Raw genomic sequence first — 6521 nt, forward strand, 5'->3', positions numbered from 1 at the left:
TTAGAGTATCTCAATCATTTTTAAAGGTGTAGTGGGAGGTGATAAGTGAAGTGTTGCTGATGGTTTAATAGTTATAAAAATAATGGTGTTAGTTAAGTGCAATATCATACATCCTACTGGAATATAGTGAATATAGTTGTTTGCTATGACAAATTGTCAATACAGCAATAGTGAAGCTAGTTAGATTGAGCTAATAAAATTAAAAGTGGGTTTCTGTTGAAACCAATTAACCACTATAATTCATATTGGTCTACAGTTTATACAATTATATTCCATATGTTAGTTAAGAAACACTGTAAATTATCACTACCCTCAACCAGTTACATTATACTGTTAGCATCACAACTTTTGCAACTTCTGTTTGATTTTTCATGGAATACAGAAAAGAATATAAACAATTCCTTTTTAGCTCACAACATTATTACAACAGTACAACTCCTGTTTTGCTTTTCATGGAAATTCACAAGGATGTGATAATTTCTTTTAGAATATTTGTGTAGGCTACTTCATTGCCCACACCTCAGACACCTAACCCATCTCAAAGTCTCACTGTGATCTACCAGTTACTTAACATCACAGCCACAAGAGTTTCATCATACAGTGCAGTAATACTGTACATTAGGGATCATATATATAGAGGTTTGTCTTAAAGATGGAATAATACTTCAAATAAGTTGCTATGGAACTTTCTTTACTAAACTTTTCTACTGACTATAATTATGATGATACAAATTTCTTGTCTTCCTGATACTTTCAGACAAGTGGAATGGCTAAGTTGATAATTTCACTGTTATACATCACTTTGGCCCAACATGTGCTTTTTGGCAGCTTACCACACTATGTACATGCATCCATCATGTACTTACACCGTTATTTCCATATCTGTTTATTGCTCAGTGTAGAGACCATTCTCATTATTTGTAATGCTACTGTAACAGGTTTAACATAGCTGAAAATGAAGTGAAATGGGAAAATGGCCACTTCTCTTGTTCTATAAATGCTGATAAAATATATTAATGTTGATTTCTGTCATAACTACATTCAGAGAATTGTGCCACTGGTAAGAGCCACAAAGTCAGTGAAACCAATTAACCACTAATTTAATATATGTTGGTCTACAGTTACAACAATATGGTAGTTAAGAAGCACTAAATGATCGCTAGCTCAATCAGTTACATAGTATCACAACTTCTGAAACTTCTGTTTGGATTTTCGTGGAACCTCAAAGGATATGACAATTTCTTTTTAGGACACAATACTTGTATACACTCCACTTTTATACCAGACCTCTTAACTCCATACCAGACCTCTTAACTCCATTCCAGACCTCTTCACTCCATGTAGTATGTTCAATTTTCTAACCATCTCAATGTATCGGTGTGATGTACCAGTCAGTGGTGGATATAGGATTTTTAAAAGGGAGTTTCTGAAAGTTGGTATAGCTGAAAAATAAGGCATCTGAGGACATTTCTCCTGAACATTTTGAGATTTTAGAAGCTCTGAGATTGAGCTTTAGGTTACTTTTAGTTAACACTCATAATAAATCTAATGCTTTAGACTGTAGTAAATACTATAGCTAACTATATAGTTGTGATTAAGCTGCAGCATTGATTGCTTTATTAGAGTAGTTATGTGACTGCTCTATTAGAGTATCTCAATCATTTTTAACAGATGTAGTGGGAGGTGATATGTGAAGTGTTGCTGATGGTTTAATAGCTATAAAAATAATGGTGTTAGTTAAGTGTAACTTCATGCATGCTACTGGAATAAGGTGGATATAGTTGTTTGCTATGACAAATTGTCAATTCAGCAATAATAAAGCTAGTTAGATTGAGGTAATAAAATTTAAAAGGGGGTTTCTGTTGAAACCCGATGAAAAGTGCTTTCATTTTATTGTGCCATTCCACAACTGTTTATTGATCTAACAAGACTAGTACAGATTATGATAGGAATTTAAGAGCCTGTAAATTATTTGCTATATAGTTGCTGTACAATTGTAAATCAACTATCATAATGTTTCTATAATATTGTTTAGTAGTAGAACTCCAAGGTCTTTCAATGAAACTTTGGAAGATCTATATGATTATAATAACAGAAAAGCAATAAAGGAATGTGTGAACACGGTGGGTTTTCACTTGGCCAATCACACACTCTTGTTTATAAGTGTGTGTGTGTGTGTTGGTGTGGGTGTGTGCTTGTGCACGCGCGTGTATGTGTGTGTGTGTGTGTGTGTGAGTGTGGGTATATAATGATACCAATGGTAAATGATAATATGACATCACTAGTATCTAGTTAGTGCCAGACAAAACACTAACAAGCTGTCAAAATTAACAGTTTCAATATCAACCAAACAGTCCTGGTCAGTCACTGTGGTGTACTAACATTATCATCTTAATGGCCCTGGGTACAAACCTGATCTAGTAATGATTTGTGTGCCTCTTATACTGCTAAACACTACAAATATATGATAATGTAAATGAACTCTATTATTGAAGCAGAATCTTTAAAATATTCATACCTTAGATTTAACTTTTACTTTCTGAGAGTTTACCCTTCCTGGATGTAACCAGCTGTATTATGTTGTCTTTCCAGTAAAAAAACCTACTTCATGAAAACCATATACTGTAACTAATTTCCTTCCTGCCTGATACCTTCAGACAAAGTGCGCTAACTAAGTTGATAATTTCACTGTTAGACATCATCATGGCTAAACAGGGGCCATTTGAGAGCTTACCATATTGGTATGTAAAATGAATGCATCATGTGCTTATCTTTAAAACTGCATTCAGAGACTTGTGTGCTGCCACTGGTATAAAAGAGCCACTAAGTCAGTGAAACCAATTAACCACTATAATTCATGTTGGTCTACAGTTTATTGTATTCAATATGTTAGTTAAGAAATACTGTAAATTATCACTACCCTCAACCAGTTACATTATACTGTTAGCATCACAACTTTTGCAACTTCTGTTTAGCTTTTCATGGAATACAGAAAAGAATATAAACAATTCCTTTTTAGCTCACAACATTATTACAACAGTACAACTCCTGTTTTGCTTTTCATGGAAATTCACAAGGATGTGATAATTTCTTTTAGAATATTTGTGTAGGCTACTTCATTGCCCACACCTCAGACACCTGACCCATCTCAAAGTCTCACTGTGATCTGTCAGGTACTTATCATCACAGCCACAAGAATTTTCATCACACAGTGCAGTAATACTGTACATTAGGGATCATTATAGAGGTTTGTCATAATACTTCAAATAAGTTGATATGGACATTTCTTTACTAAACATTTTTTATTACTGACTATAATTATAATGATACTAATTTCTTGCCTGCCTGATACCTTCAGACAGGTGGAATGGCTAAGTTGATAATTTCACTGTTATACATCACTTTGGCCCAACATGTGCTTTTTGGCAGCTTACCACACTATGTACATGCATCCATCATGTACTTACTGTTATTTCCATATCTGTTTGTTGCTCAGTGTAGAGACCATTCTCGTTTTGTTCATTAATTGTAATGCTACTAACGGGTTTAACATAGCTGGAAATGAAGTGAAAGGGCAAATGGCCACTTCTCTTGTTCTGTTATAAATACTGACAAAATATAATCATAGCTGCATTAAATATTTTAGAGACTTGTGTGTGTTGCCAATGGTAAGAGCCGCAAAGTCAGTAAAACTGATTAGCCACCAATTGTGACCAAATTTTGGAAATCACCCATATGGGGGTGCTTGAAATAATTAGAATTTTCATATTTAGTGGGCTGCTACTATAAGCAAGGCATTTTTTTTTTAATTTCTAGAATTTTCCAATAATTTGAGGTATTGAGAATGGCTTACAATCAGTAACAAGTAGATTTGCACTATAAAGCTTGTTATTTGATCATTAAATATTTTAAGTGTCAAATACACCCACATGTTTGATTTCCCAAAATTTGGTCACAATTTATGGCGAGCTACAGTTGCAACAATATGGTAGTTAAGAAGCACTAAATGATCACTACCTCAATCAGTTACATAGTGTTACAACTTCTGAAACTTCTGTTTGAATTTTCTTGAAACCACAAAGGATATGATGATTTCTTTTTAGGACACAATATTTGTATATTCCACTATTATACCAGACCTCTTAACTTCATACCAGACCTCTTCACTCCATACCAGACCTCTTAACTCCATCCCACACCTCTTCACTCCATACCATACCTCTTCACTCCATACCATACATCTTAACTCCATACCAGACCTCTTAACTCCATGTGGTCTGTTCAATTTTCTAACCATCTCAATGTCTCAGTGTAATGTACCAGTCAGTGGTGGATATAGGATTATTAAAAGGGAGTTCTGAAAGTTGGTATAGCTGAAACATAAGGCATCTGAGGACATTTCTCCTGAACATTTTGAGAATTTAGAAGCTCTGAGATTGAGCTTTAGGTTACTTTTAGTTAACACTCACAATAAATTTAATGCTTTAAACTGTAGTAAATACTGTAGCTAACTATATAGTTGTGATTAAGCTGCAGTATTGATTGCTTTATTAGTTATGTGACTGCTCTATTAGAGTATCTCAATCATTTTAAAGGTGTAGTGGGAGGTGATAAGTGAAGTGTTGCTGAATAGTTATAAAAATCTAATCAAAAACAGCCAAGCTGTAAAAAAGGTGCGACCCCCAAAAAAGGCCATGGTGAAAAAAGATGTGAAATCCAAGGTGGCGGCCAAGAAATGGTTGTGATGGTAGGTTAATGGTTACATTTTAATAACGACAATTCAGGTGAGCTTTGGCACAAAATTCGCCTGAATTGTCGTTATTAAAATGTAACCATTAACCTACCATCACAGCCATTTCTTGGCCGCCACCTTGGATTTCACATCTTTTTTCACCACGGCCTTTTTGGGGACCGCACCTTTTTTTACAGCTTGGCTGTTTTTGATTAGATATCACTTCTTTTTGTACCTGTATACTGCAAAGCCAGCCTATGGCTGGCTTTGGGGCTTTTTTAACCCCTGTGTTTTTTCTTTACCACAGGAAGAAGTAAAGAACTTAAAGAAGATTTTTAATACTTCAATTATTTTTGATTTTATTAGTAATTAGACAAATTATATACATATATTATTTATTACATGCCCATTATTCCCCACAGGATATTTTTTGCAGCTGATCTCTCTACTGGGTGACTTGAAATGTAGCTGAACTATATACAGAATGGTTTCTTTGTAGCTGAACTCTCTACAAGGTGACCTCTTCTAGCTGGTCTCTCTACAGGGTGATTTGTTTCTAGCTGAACTCTCTACAGGTGATTTGTTTGCAGCTAAACTCTCTACATGGTGGTTTCTTTGTAGCTGAACTCTCTACATGATGGTTTCTTTGTAGCTGAACTCTCTATAAGGTGACTTCTTCTAGCTGATCCCTCTACAGGGGGATTTATTTGTAGCTGAACTCTCTACAGGGTGATTTGTTTGCAGCTGAACTCTCTACATGATGGTTTCTTTGTAGCTGAACTCTCTACAAGGTGACTTCGTCCAGCTGATCTCTCTACGGGGTGATTTGTTCTAGCTGAACTCTCTACAGGTGATTTGTTTGCAGCTAAACTCTCTACATGGTGGTTTCTTTGTAGCTGAACTCCCTACATGATGGTTTCTTTGTAGCTGAACTCTCTACAAGGTAACTTCTTCTCTACAGGGTGATTTGTTGTAGTTGAATTCTCTACAAGGTGGTTTGTTTGAGGCTGAACTCTCTACATGGCGGTTTCTTTGTAGCTGAACTCTCTACAGAGTGATTTGTTTGCAGCTGAACTCTCTACATGATGGTTTCTTTGTAACTGAACACTCTACAAGGTGACTTCTTCTAGCTGATCTTTCTACAGGGTGAATTGTTGTAGCTGAACTATCTACAAGGTAACTTCTTCTAGCTGATTTCTCTACAGGGTGGTTTGTTTGTGGCTGAACTCTCTACACGATAACTTCTTCTAGCTGATCTCTCTACAGGGTGATTTGTTTGTAACTGAACTCTCTGCATGATGGTTTCTTTGTTGCTGAACTCTCTACAAGGTGACTTCTTCTAGCTGATCTCTCTACAGGGTGGTTTGTTTGTGGCTGAACTCTCTACAAGGTGACTTCTTCTAGCTGATCTCTCTACAGGGTGGTTTGTTTGTGGCTGAACTCTCTACAAGGTGACTTCTTCTAGCTGATCTCTCTACAGGGTGATTTGTTGTTTGTAACTGAACTCTCTGCATGATGGTTTCTTTGTAGCTGAACTCTCTACAAGGTGACTTCTTCTAGCTGATCTCTCTACAGGGTGGTTTGTTTGTGGCTGAACTCTCTACAAGATAACTTCTTCTAGCTGATCTCTCTACAGGGTGATTTGTTTGTAACTGAACTCTCTGCATGATGGTTTCTTTGTAGCTGAACTCTCTACAAGGTGACTTCTTCTAGCTGATCCCTCTACAGGGGGATTTATTTGTAGCTGAACTCTCTACAAGTGATTTATTTGTAGCTGAACTCTTTATGT

This window comes from Dysidea avara, chromosome 2 (genome assembly GCF_963678975.1).
Source record: "Dysidea avara chromosome 2, odDysAvar1.4, whole genome shotgun sequence".
Lineage (NCBI taxonomy): Eukaryota > Metazoa > Porifera > Demospongiae > Dictyoceratida > Dysideidae > Dysidea > Dysidea avara.